General features: G+C 35.1%; 1 pseudogene across 1 annotated transcript in view; it reads right to left on the bottom strand.

Annotated features, from left to right (window-relative positions):
• The window catches only part of LOC306652477 (flavin-containing monooxygenase 5-like), a 518,541-nt pseudogene that overhangs the window by 105,513 nt on the left and 394,683 nt on the right, over positions 1–18,345 (bottom strand). The window lies entirely within an intron of this gene.

Genomic DNA, 18,345 nt, shown 5'->3' with positions numbered 1-18,345 from the left:
GAACGTGTTCTCAAGGCATCATTAATGTTCTATTTCTTGATGTAAGCAATAGTACATGGTGTTTTTCCTTTGTGGTTATTCAAGGACCTCTATAATTTTAATGTTTACCTGTTCTTGCTGTGCTTAATAAAACCAAATTTATTACATGAATGGCTGTGAGGAAGAGCAAAAGAAGAGATTTAAAATGACATTTGGGAACATTTTATTTTTAATTTATTATACTTTTTATAATTATATGTGCATGGCAATATAATGCATTTATACAGTTTATAGATTACACATAAATGGAATGTAATCTCTGGGAACATATTAATAATGGACATGACAATTTGGTTGACTGTGGTGCTGGTTTCATGGATATGTATATATGCCACAAGATAAAAGTATACACTTAAGATATTTGCAGGTTAATATGTGCCAATTAAACATACATAAGCCTGTAAAAAAGTGGCATGTATCTAGAACTGATGTTAAAAATGAAATATAGACACATAAATTAATAATCCATAAAATGACTAGGAATTTATTAGCAAATAATCCATCAAATAGTTTGAAATAAAGAAATTTTATAAAAATTAGAGTAGAGAAAAGAAAATCGTAAACAAAGGAGTCAAGTTAGAAGATATGGAAAAAAAACATAACACAGAATCACCATAGTCAATAATGCATGATCTAAAATATATATTGCATGAAATTTCCAGGTAATTACAATACCATGTTTTGGGAGATCAAGTTTATGACCTTTAGGTGCTTCATTAGCCTCTTTATTTATTTGTTTTGTTTTGTTTTGTTTTAAACATACCATAAAATTCATCCAAACAAAAAGCAAATGAGCCAGATGTGGAGCAAGCATATATTCCAAACAACTCAGGAGGATTAGGCAGAAGGATCAAAAGTTCAAAGACAGCCTCAGTAGCTTATTTAATCACTTAGTAACTCAGAGACACCCTGTAAATTCAATAATTTAATAAGTAAAATTTTATCAATTATATACTATGTAATTGCATATATATGCATATATGTGATGATGTGAATATATTCTGGGAAATTCATTCTAAGATGATTCTCCTATTTTCCAAATACCTGAGAGTAATGACAAGAATCTAGTTGGGACAGACTATTAAATGGTAAGGCTCTTTGATATATCCATTCCATTGTTGTACATGAAGTGTACTACTGACCAAAACATCATAATGCAACAATAGACTGATGTTATAAATTTAAAGCAATCAGTGTAGACCTCATAATAAAATGAATACATGGTGGAATGCAAGCCAAACCTCTTAATAAGCCTCTTGCTATTTAGACAGTTTTAAATCACAGAGATTGTAGTGTAAGAAAGAGGAAAAAATGCCATTCTTTCCAAAGAAAGATGCTAGGATTTGGTGATATGTGTATGATAGTAGAAATGCTATTGTGTTATTTACTCATACCGCATAACCCATTTCACATACTAAATAGAAGAATTATGAAAAGTAAAATATAAAAGAAATTATAAAGCATCCAAAAGGTGACATAAGAAAATGAGACAGGATGCATATGGTGCTGCACAACTGATTTCAGTACTCTAGAGGCTAAGGCAGGAGGATTGCAAGTCTATGGCCAACCCAAGAAACTTAACAAGTGTGTCTGAAAATAAAATTTAAAAAAGATCTGAGGATATAGTTCAGTAATAGTACACCAGTTTCAATCCCCAATATCACAAAAGGGAAAAAGAACAAAAAAAGTTATTTCTTTTCAAAATTACACAAAATAATATTTTTAAATTCATAAATTGTATAATATTAAAATAGAAATTTCATTCATCAAATGGTACCATAAAATGGTGTGAGGAAAAAGGACCAAATTGCCTCCTATATAATCAAACACTTATAAGAAGAAATATACAGACTGCAAAAAGAAAAGCAGGCAAGAAACTTGAACACTCACTTCAAATAGACCATATATAAGTGTTCCATAATCATGAAAACCTAAACATCTCTAGAAATTAGGTAATGTAAAATAAAATCACATCATAAACACAAAATTAAACAGTATTGATGAACATGTGGAAGAAAGCCATTCTCATAAATGGAAGATATAGTTTAAACTGCTATTATCCATGTGCAGAATTTTTTTAATCAAAAAAACATGACAGATCACCAACAGAAACAGAGACTGAAATTAAAACACCTGGACATATGAAGAAATAGCCATATTCCTCTTGAGTTGAAACCCAGGGGCATGGTTAAAGGGGATGTATATTTAAGAAGAAATGAATAATAAACTGTGAAAAATAATGGTTCTGGGAAGCTAGACACATTTTTTGTCATATTCAGTTTGAAAATACTAAAAAACAGCATGTATAGTTTATAAAGTTGTCACATGAATATTGTATTTCATATGTAAGAATATATAAAAATGTGCAGAATTTGAGAAAATAAAAATACACAGAAGTACATCAAAGAACTGATTGCTCACTTTATGTATAGATGGTAAAACTATCATAAGGATGACAATTTTCTCCAAGTCAACTATAATAATACCTCAATGAAATTAAAGAAGGGAACAATGCAAAAACATCCAAAATTCTCCAGGAAGTTTATATATATATATATATATGCGCCAAGAACTCTTAAATATAAAATCAAAGTACCAGCTATCATTACCTGATACTAGTATATGTTATAAAATTTTAATACTGTGGTAATATAAAGACAAAGAAGTCACAATAGAGAAAATAAGATAGGTAAATCCATATGTATCTAAATATGGTTTTTATTGTTAAGTGCAATAAAAGGCCTATAAAATACAATCATATAAAGAAAAGTATTTAATGTGAATGAATGATACAACCCAATCAAAAGGTAGATATTAGAACTAGAGGCCCAGACCACTGGTTGGGTTGTGTGCAGAATATGTGCAATACTGGAATGATATCCCAGCATCACCCACCAGGAAGCAGATATTAAGAGGAATGATTATACAAATATACATAATATAAACCTTCTGACTCTTGATCCACTCATGGATACACCAAATCAATCTTTAAACCTGTTTTGAATCTTTCTTAAATTTATAAGTTAATTAGAGGCATATAAAACAAAAATAATCTACCATCAGATAAGTAGAAAAGCTTGGTTATACTAGAACATTAGCATTCCTTGTGCAATGATCCTTATAGCTAGGATGGGATACTTTAATTCACTCTCACCCTGAGTAGAGGAAAACAGTTAGGGTCATAAATATAGCACCTTTAATTATAAATTTCCTGTCATTTGAATTTTAATGTAACTTGTGCACACAGAGAAAGAGATTAGATATACATGAGTATAAAGATCAGAGAAAAGGAGTGGTTTTCTAGGAAAATGCAAGAGCCCTGGATTTTATTTCATGGGACCAGGGAAGAAAAGGAGTTAAAACTCAAGGGTCCCAATTTTCCCTAAAAGACATTTGCCAGCATATTCTGCAAAAGTCTGTTGCTAATAGTTAATCTCCTATCTATGCAGCACCAAAGAGTTAACAAGGGAAATACAGTACATGACTGGCTGCCCAAGTGGAAGTGAGTCCTCTCCCTCAACTCACCTCACTAATAACTCCAGGACTAGGCAATTCTTTCTGTAAGAAATTTGTCTGAAATTCAAATTTTTCTGTTCAATAGACTACATCCTAAACCTCCATGCTTTGGGAGCAATGACAAATACAGATGTGTATATCTCAGTATATCACAAAGAAGAGACTCCATATTTGTATGCAAGCATTTCCATGGGCTAAAATCCCCACCACAAGTGAAGAAAAGGGGACAAAAGTACAGATCCCTGATTATTTCTAAAATAGTATCACATCACCTTCTTTCCATGAGTATAAGGCAGCATCGATTCTAACAAACTTGCATCATGAATATAGTACACCATTCAACTATAAGAGCTTCTGTGACCTGAGTGCAGCTGTTAGAATGATTATTTCAGAAAATTGAAGACTAACAAGTACCCCAATTATATGCATATGGAAGAAAGAAACACTTTAAATTGCTAGAAATGAATTCAGTAAAACCAATTTTTAAAAAGCCTTGAAAGTTGAAATTTCTTTAAAAACTTACACAATACTAATAATTCTGGGTGTGATTCCAAAGTATTTGAAATCAGTATGTTAAATAAATGATTGCATTCTCATCCTCACTGTAGCAGTATTTACAGTAGCCAAGGTCAGGAAACAACTGATGTGCATTTGGGATGAAGGGTACGCCAGGAGATTTCTTCCAGCTTTAGGGCACTCAGCTACTTCCCTGAAAAACTATACCACCAAAATTAAGTCTGCTGTCTAACAAGATAAGACCTAAGTACTGATATTCACTAGACTCTCAAGAGACATTAGATGTGCCAGCTGTGGGATCCTTATATCAGAGAGCTCTGAAACACAGTACCAGGAAAATATAAGAGAGGGAAGGAGAACTTTCTCACATGAATTCCATCAGGGGAACTCTTAACAAAAAGATATTTTAACAAGGTATCTGGCCTTGGAGAGACAAAAGAAGAATACAAGCACATATTTTTACAAAGGTCAAGTGATTTTTCTCTACTTTTCTATCATGTGAAATTCTCAGAAACAATAACAGCAACAAAAGTCTTTGCTTTTGTCTTTTTCTATGGTACTGAGGATTTAACACAGGGTCATGTTAAATATGAGCTACATACCCAGTCTGTGTTTTAAAAATTTGAGACAGTTCTTTGTAAGTTGCCTATGCTCAACCTACATTTCTGACGTCGACTTTGGAATTGCAATCTTCATGGCTTAGCCAACTGAGTCTGGTATTTTATGCATTTGTCATTGCACCCAGCCAGAAAACAAATTCTTTAGAAAGTTCTATTGGGGTCTTGGTTAAAAAAAAAAAAAGAAAAAGAAAAAAAATTACAAAATAATTGGCTCATTTGAAATGTAATGGGGAAATAATTGATAATATTGAGGTTAGGGGAAGTTGTAATTGAAAATATAAAAAGGAAACTGCAATTTTATGATTTTATTGACATATATATAAAGGTTTATGCTCTGAGACAGGTTTTCTCCCTCCAAATGCTGGCCATGGTCTATTCCATTCTAGATACGAGAAAGCAATGAAAACATTAAAATCATACACACACACACATACACATACACACATGTACACACATCCTTCTTTCACATTTTGCTTCCCATGCATTTAGAATATTCAGGAGGTTTCAACCAGGGTCACACACACTTGTAATCCTAACAACACATCAGTCTAGGCATAAGTTTAAGACCAGACTCAACATCTATTTCAAATTAAAAATAAAAAGTGGGCTGGGAGATAGCTCAGTTGGTAAAGTGCTTGCCGTGCAAGCATAAAGCCATGGGTTCAATTCCCAGCACCACAAAAAAATAAAATAAAATAAAAGTACCGGTGAAATAGTTCAGTGGTAAAGGACTTGTAGTTTCAAAGCACAATATCAAAATCCCACCAAAACAGAAGAATGAGCTCAGGGAGAAGGAGGAACTGAGAAACACACAGACTACAGATCACAATTCTCCTCCTGCAGAAAAACAATACATGGAGTTGTGATTCTGATGATCTTCCCTCTCCACAATCCACCACACAATCTGGGAATGTGCTGGAATGCTGGCATATATGTGCTCAAAAGGGACTTCAGATAGTGGCTGAAAATATTCTGCAGAAACATGAAAGCCTACTGCTGACATATGCCTCACTTGAGTGGCCAGTGAGGATTCAGGATTAAAGATCAACTCCTTATTGTGCAACTTGGCCATAGACCTAATTGCCAGTCTATCATACTTTTCTTCCTATGCTGAAAGCCCCTAAATGAGCAAGTGGACTTTGAAGCAAAATGAAATTTCTTACCACTGATAGTGGCACATGCCTATAATCCCAGCAGCTTGTAAGGCTAAGGTAGGTGGATTGCAAGTTCAAAAACCAGACTCAGCAACTTAGCAAGAACCTGTCACTAAATAAAACTTTTAAAACTGCTGGAAATGTTTGTCAGTGGTTAAGTGCCCCTGGGTTCAATCCCCTGTACAAAAAAAGTGTCTAATTTAAAATCCCAAAAAACTCCACTGGACATGACTCATACAACTTTTCTTATTATATTAGAACTTGGTTAGTGGCTCTAATTAAATAAAAGCCCGATTTCTAAAGTTGTGGTTGTGTGAGTGTGTGTGTGTGCATGTGTATAATTTTAATATAGTTTGCTTGCTTGCTGTTATCTGGAATGGAATGGACCATGGCCAGCATTTGGAGGGAGAAAACAACTCTGGAAGCTTTCTGCTTAAAGTTCCCTGCTTTCATTCAGGGTAGTGTCTCTCCAGTTTTTTGAACCTGAGAAGAAATATAGATAAGGAATTGTATTACTCACGTGAAAGAAAAGCAAGTAAGAGAATTGCCTGAAACTTTGTACATATATAGAATATATACATATATTCCATATAAATGAAACATTTTTATATACCTGATTCTTTGGGGGGGTTCTTTTCTAGGACCTGAGAAAATCCTGGTTCAGTTTATAACAAGGAATGTCTCCAGCAGAAGTAATCCAAACCCTCCTGTACAAATCAACAAAAAATACATGTTTCTATGTCATTTTCTAAACATAGTTGATAGAGATATGGAGCACACAACCGTTTTATTGGGGACATAAATAAAAGCAGTGCAATGAAACGCACTTAGTTGTACCCTCTTGAACCACCAGTGAATTGGTATTAGGAATTCAGGCAAGAAAGATAAAACCTTTTATGCTGGGAATGTGGATGACATTGGTGTCTACAGTGAAAATGTTATTACAAACTTTGGAAATAAAATTCAGGTGAGTGGCAAATAATGGTTAAACAATTAGTGTCCACGGTGTTTTCCAGGTGGTTTGTCAACTATGGCCACAGCACATACATGTATTACTTGCCTCCATGAAGAGCATTTTCCATCTGTGTTCTCTAAAATTATTTCTCATTATAGGGATGAGTAAACACAGATTTCTGGATATTAAATGGCAACTTGGTTGCACAAAGAGAGCTACTCAGAGACAGAACTATATGAAATCCCTTCAAATCTCCTCAAAGGCTGATTTGCTCCTGATGTGAAGGATGTATCTGAAGAAATATTTTCATTCCATTTTTAAGAGAGTACCTAGAAAAGACATCCCAAGACCAATACAAATGTTTTTTTTTTCTACTTTCATGTTAAGTAACTCTTCAAAAACTGAGCTATCAACCTAGATTCCTTATGAAGTAAGTGTGTGGAGATTACAGAGTGCAAAAAGGACATCACAGGTGCAGTCTGAGTATGACCAAGAAGAGGATTGAATTTAAAGGCTCATAAATTTTAAAGAAAATATATGTAACTATTTCAAAAAATAAATGTCCATTCATTGCTATCTCTACAACATATCATTCAGAAAACAATAGATTATAATGCATATTTCTTGGAATGCCAAATCTTATCCTATATGATTCTGTATTAAGGTTCAAATTCCAGATAAGACAATCCATGATTCACTGTCAAAAACATTAAAACAAATCTTCAAGGAAGGAATGGATGCTTTCTTGAATGTGTCATTCAACATTTACTTAACAAATGATGTTGAGAAAATATATTTATTTTCCTGCAGCCATAGGGAAGTGAGATTTTTCTTATTTATATTTTCTGTTAGAATTTCAAAAGATAAGCCTTAGAATTTCTTTTGAAATAATCTCCAAATACAAAACAGATAAGATAGCTACAATACAAACTCAGGGGAATAAAAATGTAAATTTTTTATTAATTAAATGCAAAACCTTTTATTTCTTGAAATCCAATTCTATCTGCCTTTTTAATACATTTTCTTAACTTTGAAGCCAGAAACCACAAAATAAATTCAGGCAAATACCTTGAACTGCCAATTAATACAGGGGATATCTATATCTAAGTCTTCAAAAATCATAAAAATATCAATATCTAAAGGATTATTAAAAATATTTAGAGAAATATAGAATTCTATCACAGGCAAAATAATATTGATAATGATATAAAACAAATGAATACTAATAAACTCAAGGAATTTATTATTATTTGTGGAAAATCTTGCTATTGAAGTTATATGATGCTCACTGTCACAGACTTCCTAAAATTACAGCATATGTGACCATGATAACAGGTAAGAACACAACAGTACTCATCCAAACACCAACCATAGAACCCCAGGGGTATGGTTCAAGTGAATGTAAATTTTGGAAGAGAAAAATAATTATCTGTGGGAAAAATGATTACTAGTAGCCAACTTTTTAGTTATAGTATATTCAGTTTAAGAAATAGTATAAAACACCATGCTTAAGTTTTATATGTGTGCAATATGCATGTGATATTTCATATGTATACATGTTTAGAAAGAAAATATGTAGAACTTATGAGAAAGTAAGTATCAGCAGAAGCACAAGAAACCTTACATATCCAATGTGTAGATGATAAAACTCATCATTACAAGGAAGACAATTTTCCCCTAAATTTACCAATATGCCCAGGAAAACTACTATGTGCCTATGTGAATATATCACAATAAATTCTACTTTTATGTGTATCTATAAAGCAGTAATATATGGAACCATAAATAAATGGAAGAGAGGAGAAGGTAGAAGGAGAAGAACAGAGAAACTACTGGGTAATAAAGTGAAACAAATTAAATTCCATGCTTATATGATTATGTAAAAATGAACCCAATATTATGTATAACTGTAGTGCAATAATAAAAAAAGATCAACATGCTTTACTTTTAATGAAATACGATACCATAAACTTCTAAAATTCATCCACAAAATTATATATAATTTTAGGCAGGAAATTTTTCAATTATAAGACCAAAAGGAGTACTTCTCATTACCTGATATTCATGTATATTGTGAAACTTCAATAATCAACAAGGAATCATAATATACTAAATCCATATATGAATCCATATGTATGTAAAAATCCTTTACTTAATTGCAATAAAAACTCTAGATAAATCAGACCATAACAAGACACTCTAAGCAAATAAGCTAGACCCTGTCTTGAAAAAAAAAAAAAAATACTAGAGATATATGTCAGGGTAAACTATCCCAAGGATCAACTTCCAGCAACACACACACACACAAAGAAAAAGAAAAAAGAAATAAAAAAGAAAGAAAGAAAGAAAGAAAGAAAGAAAGAAAGAAAGAAAGAAAAGGAGAAAGAAAGGAAAAGTGAAAATTTGCTGACTCAGGAGGAAACGTGGTCCATACAGACCACAGCTGCTCTCCTACAGGAAAATGACATGTGGAGATTTGATTTCAATTATGGGCCCCCCGTCAATTAACAACATCTGAGAAAATGCTGGGCCACAGGCACACAACTGTGAGATAGTATTTAAGGATGTCCTGCAAGGATAAGGAAGGCAGTGAGTGGTCTCTGCCACTCACATGTTCTCTATCTGGATGGCAAGCAAGATGAAGGGAGAACTGCCCCACAGGAGGGCTCAGGCCTACAGACCGCCAAGAGTCCTGGTCTGCCCAGTCGGCCTGGTCTGGTTTCTGCCACAGCCAGTAGCGCCATTCCAACAGCCTCCCTCCCCAGGCTAATCATGACACTGCCCACTCACCATTTCTGGGTGTTCAGGAGCCAGTCCTTCTCCCTAGGGACCTTCAGCCCCTTCAGCAGAGCGACCTGGTAATCCTAAGCAGGAGAGTGAAGCCTAGAGCTGAATGCCTGATATGGCGGATCCAGGAGAAATGGAGAAGGCAGTGGAAGCCCACCTCCAATTCCCTGTCAGCACACAGGATTGGCCAGTTCTAGCTGCTCCTGATTGGACAGGACTTCAGACTGTGCCTCGGGGTATGAGACCAGGGAGCCTTCCCTGTGAATGACAGTGAATAAGAGCCAATGCACATGAATAAGAACAGAATGAGAGGTCCTTGGTTGCAGTTTTTTATTTTTTTTTCTTTTGAGGTCTGGGAATTGCACCCCAGAGCCTCAGGCTGCTGCTATTTTAAGGCAATATTTTCTTCCAGAAGTGGAATCTAGTCCAACCAGCAGAACATTTGCATTTAACCAGGTGCAGGTTTCCATTTCCGTTTATGGATTATATACAACAGTATATTACTCATGAATGAAAATAATATAATGGCAATTAACATAAAATGTTATTTAACTATTCTGCTGTCTGTTCTTGTTAGGAGACAGGCTAAACTTTAAATGGAACAACCGCTTAAGGCAACAATATCCAATGAAAACAATACCTAAGGTGCAAGGGTAATTTAAATATTTCTAATACTCATATTGATAGCATAAAAAGAAAGAGTTGGAATTGATATAAATAGCATAATTCAGCCTTTTGAGAATATTACCTTCATGTGATTTATAAAACACTACCAATGAAGAACATGTGCTTTTGGAACTACACCCTCAAGTTTGACTCTCTCCAGCATACTTCATTTTACCACAGCCACATGCAAGTTCTGAGGGATATGGGTCCTCTAATGTCAGGGACTTAAAGGGCTTGATCTCTCACTTTAAATGCCAGCATTGAGGGATAGGATTCCCTAATAATATTGCTCATTATGGCCCAAAATTAGAAGAAACAATACCCTGAGTGGGAGTAGGAAGTTCCAAACAGGAAGTGTCCAAAAGTAGATCATTCTTTCTCACTTCATTCTGACCACAGCTTTTTCACATTGCAGACATCATACAGCAGAAAAATGAAGATGCCTAGGGGTTAGGGACACTTAGCCTGCCATCTTCCACAGTCCTGATTCTGTTTTTTAAACACATGAAATGCAAATTTATTTGGCAATTTGAGGTTAGAGCTATTGGCCAAGATTTAATATATGTTTCCTCCTGTAAATGTATTCCCACAATTAATAAGTAGGTGCACAGGGACTCAGGATAAGCTGTATCTGATTCCAAAACCAAAATAGTTACACCAATTACAAAACTCTTGCAATATTTCTTATTCTCATCAGACTTTAGAAGTGACAATGATTCAAAAAAGCTGGATATATGATATGTATATAAAATCCACTCCTGTATATTACATAGCACAACACAAAGAGAACATTCTCATATAACTCTATCATCTTGGGGTTCCCATTCCAGAGTCCAGGGAATCCTGATTCAGTTTACCTCAAGGGCAAACACCAGCTAAAATTTATCTCGACATACCTTTACATAACAAAATATAGGTTGATGTTAAATATGTGGGAATTTAAATCAAGGTTTATTAATTATAAAACAGGCTGGTCTAGAGGAATGTAAAGGACCACCAAGTCCTATGTTTTCAAAACAAAGTGGGACATGCACTGTAGAATCATGGAGCAGAATTTTTTTTTTTTTTTATTGAGGGAATAGAGCAAATGGAGGCCAAGTAGGAACATACAATTATTGGAAGAACCATAAAATATCAAAGAAATTGAATTGAATCTGGATTTCAGACAAACAAGAGTTGGCACACTGTGATGGGCATGTGGATGATATGAGGACCCTGATGAAAAGGTTATAAGATTTTGAAAAAAGAAGTGGTGATATGACAGAAAATGGTTAAGCACTCTCTACACAGTAACTTCAAGGTGTTTTGACAGTTGTGGGAGCAGCTAATATTAATTATTCCATGAAGTCTTGATCCAATTGAGTCCTCTAAAATTATCCAATTGTAGAGATAAGAAAACACAGGCTTCTAGATATCAAATGGCTTCTCAGCATCATATGTCAGACTAACAACTGCCCAGGACAGAACTGTATGAAATTCCTTCTAAGATTCTGCAAGTCTGGTTTACTCCTGATATAGGAAACATTTGTCTACAGAAACAATATTTCTTCTTCATTTTAAAGAGAGAGCCTAGCAAAAACATCCCAGGAGGTCCATTTGAATTGAGACACTATTTTGTGCTTTTTTTTAATGTTAAGGAAAGTCTTGAGTAACAGGTCAACCCAAATTCTACATTAGGGCAAATGATCCCCCCCAAAAAGAAAGAAAAGCAAGCTCAGGAGGAAGGAAGAACTAAAAACCTTATAGCCCACAGTCCCTCTCATGCATGAAAACAATACATGGCATTGTTAATCTGATGATCATCTCACTTCACAATCCACCACACAATCTGGGAAGGTGCTGGAATGCTGCCACATATGTGCTCAGATAGGACTTCAAGTAGGGTCTGCAGATATTCTGCAGGGAGAGGATAGGACTTCCAGAGTCTATTGCTGACATATGCCCCATTTGATTGTCCAGTGGAGATGCAGGGCTGACCTTCCCCAGAAGAGGACCCAGGACTGCAGACACTAGAGACTACCACAGCGATTCCAGTCTGAAATTGCCAGTTCCCACCGTAATCAGTGCAGCTAGTTTTAAGGAGCCTTACCCCTTAGTTTCGAGATGACACAGCACACTCACCTATTACTGGCTTTTGAGGGGACCAGTTTTCTTTCTATTAGATCTTCCAGCATCTGCATGGCAGAGCAAACCAGTCCCCTGAACATAAAAGAGGGAGCCTAGAGATGGATATCAACACTAGCAGGCTCCAGAGACAAAAGCCACACCAGATTGTCAAAACCTGCTCCTCTTTACTGCCTGTGTGCTGGATTAGACATGCTTACTTAAGGGCTCCTGAGTGGACAGGGCTTATGTTTTAACATAATCAGACTCAGTCTAGTGAGTTTTTTAAGAGGTGATGACATCAAATGCATAAATGAATGAGGTCACAATGGAAGGTTCTTGCTGTAGCTTTTTTCTTTTCAGGTGCTGAGAATTGAAATCCAGAAACTCAGGCTGCAGCTAATTTAAGGCAAGATTTTCTTGGAGAAGTGGGGTCCATTCTAACCAGGAAGATATTTGCATTTAACCTTACATATAAGGCCTTTTCAATTTGTGGATTTTACGTGTCTATATATTATTCATGGTTGGAAATAATAAAGTGACAATCCTATAAAATTTCCTTTAACTTCCTTGCTCTCTTTTGTGAGAAAACAGATTGAACATTAAACTGGGAAGGAATCCCCTAAGACAGTAATATTTAATGAAAATAATATATGAGTTTCAAGGGTAATTAAAAATTTTCTAGTATTCACATAAAAATAAGTAGTAGAAATTGAGTTTAATAACATAACCCAACATATCCATAATGTGAATATTACCATTATGTGACCAACAAAATATTACCAGTTTAGTATATGTATTTTTGGAACAGCACACTCTGAAAACTATGTCAAGCCTCCAGAATATCTCAGTTCACAGAAACATTTTCAAAATTTGATAACTATGATTCCCCTGATCTCAGGAAGATGAAGGTCCTGACCAATCTTTTGTAAGTTATAAGTGAAAGATTCAGTACTTTGCAGTAGTTGTGACTCATGTGTTCAGATACAAAGCTTGGAGTCTATTATTTAAATGCATTGAAGGCAAACTTTTTTGCAATTTGGCCTTAGACCTAATGTCTAGCCTATGACTTTTTTTCTTCCTATGATGAAAGCCCCTCAATAAGCAAGTGGGCTTGGAATCAAGATGAATTGTGTTGCCAGGCATTGTGGCACACACCTGTAATCTCAGTAGCTTGGGAAGCTGAGGTAGGAGGATAGCAAGTTCAAAGGCAGCCTGAGAAACTCAGCAAGGCCCTATTACTAAATAAAACATAAAAAAGGGCTGTGAATGTGGCTCACTGCTTAAAGGCCCATGGATGTTCAATCCCCAGTACACACACACACACACACACAAAGTGTCTAATTTGAAATTTCAAATACAACTTTTCTTATTAATTTAGGACTTGGTTAGTGACACTTGTTCAAAAGAGAAGGATTGTGTATATGTGTGTGTGTGCACATACTATATGATATGATTATTGATATTATATGATTATTCATATTATATATGAATATATATATATATTGCTTGCTGTCTGTTATCTGGAATGGAATGGACCATGACCAACATTGGATGGGAAAATGTTCACTTCTGGAAACTTTCTTGGTAAAACTCCCTGTTCTCAGGCCAGTATCTCTCCTGTTTTTTTGAACCTGAAAATAAAAGAAATATTGGTAAGGAATTGTTTTCCTCACCTAAAAGAAATGCAGACAAGAGATTTGTCTGCACCTATGTCCATATATACATATATATATCTATATATATCTATATATATGTATATATGGACATAGGCATATGTGTGTGTGTGTATGCCTATATTTTTATATATGTGTGTACACATATATAAAAATATAGGCATACACACACACACACACACACACACACACACACACACACACATATATATATATATATATATATATATATATATAGTATGCACATTTTATATACCTGATTGGTTATGGAACTCCCTTTCCAGGACCTAGGGAAGTCCTGGTTCAGATTATAACAAGGACAGGCCCTAGCCAGAAATAATCTGAAATCTTCTTTACCAGTTAGCAAATAATACAGGTTTCTAAGTCTTTTCTATACATAGCTGAATATGGGCAGTAGAGGCATGGAGCAGAGAACTCTTACTGGGGACACAGAGAAAAAAAAAAAAAAGACAAGGAGAAACAAAATTAGTTGAACCACCAGAGAATTGGAACCTGGAATTCAGACAAGGAAGATTCAACCTTTAATATTTGGTAATGTGGATGACAAGGGTGGCTATTACATGTATTAGGGGCTTACATAAGAGCATTATCCATCTGTGTCCTCTAAAGTTATTCTCATTGTGGAGATGAGACAACTCAGGTTTCTGGACATTAAATGGCAACTCAGCAGCACCCAAAAACTACCCAGAGACAGAACTGTATGAAATCCCTTCAAAGTTCCTCAAAGGCTTGTTTGCTTCTGACATAGGGGATGTCAATCTGGAGAAATATTATATTTTCTTCAATTTGAAGAGAGTGCCTAGAGAAGACATCTTGGGAGCAAAACAAATATTTTTCCTTCTTTCATGTTGAGGAACCCTTCAGAAACAGCTATCAACCCAGATAACTTATGAGGGTAAATGCTTGGAGATTACATGATGCAAAAAAGCACATCACAGGCCCAGGGTCTGAGTATGACTCAGTAAATAAATAAATCTATAAGGTGTATAAGAAATTGAAAAGAAAAATTATGTAATTATTCCTAAAAAATAAGTCCTTTTGTTGGTATTTTCATAATATATCATTCAGTAAACAACCATTTATGAATATTTCTAGGATTTTCCAGTTCTTATCCCATATGATTTTGTATTAAACTCCAAAATCCAGATAATAGAATACATAATTCACTGTCAAAAACATTTAAAAAAAAAAACTTCAAGGAAGAAGAGTGGATATTTCACTGAATGTGTCATCCAACAATTTACTTGCAACTAATTTTAAGAAAATTTATTCATTTTCCTGCAGTCATAGGGAAGAGAGATTTTTCTTATTTTTTTCTGTTAGAATTTCCAAAGATACACCCTAGAATTCCATTTGAAATAACCTTCAATATAAACAGAAAAGAAACCTACATTATATGCTCAGGGGAAGAAAAAAGGCAATGTTAGGAACATGAGGTGTAAGAGGCTTACATTGCCTATGTGAGAGGTTCTCAGGGCCTGAACTGTGATGCTGTGGTTAGAACACTAACTGAACTTGGCTCAATCACTATAGTAAGATAGCACCCTTCCATCCTCAGCCACATTTCTTTCCTCTTACTTTTTCTGCCAGTGATCTTTCAGCCCATTGTTTATAATCTCTGCAGAAGTTGTAAGCCGATTGGGTCCAACAACTCTCAGAGATATTCTGTCCAGTGACTGCTTGATAATGTAATCCTGCCCATGTTACAATAAAGTTGATCAAGTTCTCTAAAACTGATCTCCAGAGGTCTTTCTTTAACTCCATTTCCACACCCTCCTCAACTATTTGGTGGGTTTCAGCTGGACCAAGAGACCCAATAAGGCAAATAATTTTTAAAATAATTAATACCCCTTTTTTCTTGAAATCAAACTCTATCTGCCTTTTTGGATTCATTTTCATATCTTTGATACTAGAAACTACAAAGAAATGCAAACAAGAGCCTTGTACTGCCAATTAATACAGGGGATATCCAAGTGTTCAATAATCATAAAAAAGATAAACATCTTTAGAAATTAGAGAAATATAAAATAAAATTCCATCAGAGACAAAGTCAAATAGTATTGATGAAGATATAAAACAAGTGAATACTCATAAACTCGAGAAGAGTTTAAGTTATCTAATTGTGGAAACTGTTTTGCTATTGAAAATATATCATACTCCCCATCACAGAGACTCACTGAAATGACAGCATATGTGACTATGATAATGTAAGGACACAACGGTATTCATCCAAACACTTGTAACCAAGGGAGATGGTACAAGAGAATGTACATCTTGGAAGGGATAAATAATAACTTCAGAGAAAACTGGTCACTAAGGGCCAGTCACATTTTGGTCACAGTATATCCAGTTTTTAAAATAGTATAAAACACCTTGTTTAATTTTATGTAGGTGTAATATGCACTGGTATTTCACATGAATACATGTTCAGAAAGAATGTACATAGATTTTATAAAACAATGAAAATCATCAGATGCTCATTAAAGACTCAATTACACATCCCATGTGTAGATGATAAAACTCATCATTACAAAAATGAAAAATTTTCCCAAAATTAAAATACAAATATATTCCCACCAAATTTACTATGTACATATATGAATATGTCACAGTGAGTGTCTATGACATATGAGTCTATGAAACAGTCATTTAAAAAAAAACTGTAAATAAATGGAAGAGGGGGAAAGAATGAGAAGGAAAGGGGAACTACTGTGTACTGAAGTGAAGCAAATTGTATTCCATGCTTGTATGATTATGTCAAAATGAACCCAAATTTTATGTATAACTATAATGCAATAATAAAAAATTAACATGCCTTTCTTTTAATGAAATAAGAAACCGAAGTATAAAGTTCTAAAATTCATCCACAAACTTATATATAACATTAGAAAAGAAATTTTTCAATTGTAAGAGCAAAAGAAATACTTATACCTTACATTCATGTATATTATGAAACTATACTATTACAATAAGGAATCACAATATAAATAAAATCCATATATAAATTCATATATATGTAAAAATTATATACTCCATTGCAATATAAAAGTCCAGATAAATCAAACCATAACAAGGCTAATCTCAGCAAATTAGCTAGATTCCGTATCAAAATAAAAATAAAAAGTACTAGGTATATAGCTCAGTGTTAAATCTTCCCTCGGTTGAACTTCCAGTAAGAAAAAGAAAGAAAAAAGGAAATGAAGAAAAAGAAAGTAAAAATGAACAATAAGTTAGCTTAGGAGCAAGCAAGGTTCCTGTAGACCACAGCTCTACTCCTGCAGAAAAATGATTTGGTGATTTGATTATGATAATCATCCCACCAGGCAATCACCAGCATCTGGGAAGACCCGGCTGCAGGCACACACCTGCCAGATAGTATTTGAGGCAGGGCCTAAAGATGCCCTGTGAAGATAAGAATGGTGGAAAAGGATCTTTTCCCCTGACCTGCTCCCCACTTGAATGGCCAGTAGGGACTGAGGGGTACTGCCCCAGAGGAGGGCTCAGGCCTGCAGCCTCCAGACACTGTCCAGAGTCCCCATCAACTAGCTCCTGGTCCCATCACAGCCAGTCCTGTGGTTCCTACAGTCTCCCTCCCCAGGTTCCTGATGCCAATGCACACTCACCATTTCCTGGTGCCTAGGACACAGGCCTGTCCCTTGGGATCTTCAGCATCTGCACAGTAGAGCAAACCGAGACTCCAAGGGATGAGAGTGAAGCCTGTAGCCAAATGGCAAAAATGGTGGACTCAGGAGAAAAGGACCCCTGGCCAGATTGTGGAAGTCAGTCCCTTCTCCCTGGTTGCACACAGGATTGGATAGTTCTCACTAACTGCTCCTGATTGGACAGGGCTTCAGACCGTACCCCTTGAGTCTGAGTCCAGTGAGTCTTTTTTTTTTTTTTTTTTTTGAGTGACAGGGAGTATTATCCAATCCAGGCATTAATAAAGCAAGAATGACAGGTTTGTTGAAGAATGACAGGTTTGTTGGTTGCAGCTTTTTTCTGTTTTTCTTTTGAGGTCAGGGAATTGCACCTCAGAGCCTCAGGCTGCTTCTGTTTTAAGGCAAGATTTTCTTCCTGAAGTGAGATCTAGCCCAGTCAGCAGAACATTTGCTTTTAACATTGCACATAAGGTCATTTCATTTTATGGGTCATATTCTGTTTATCAATCATGAATGAAATTAATATAATGACAATTACTATAAAATTCCATTTGACTTTTCTGCTTTCTGTTCTTGTTTAGGAGACAGACTGAACTTTGAACTGGGAACAACGTCCCATGCAGACAACACAGA

Source organism: Sciurus vulgaris (assembly GCF_902686455.1).
Source record: "Sciurus vulgaris genome assembly, contig: HiC_scaffold_238_arrow_ctg1, whole genome shotgun sequence".
NCBI classification, from domain to species: domain Eukaryota; kingdom Metazoa; phylum Chordata; class Mammalia; order Rodentia; family Sciuridae; genus Sciurus; species Sciurus vulgaris.
This window is presented reverse-complemented; position numbering and strand designations above follow the sequence as displayed.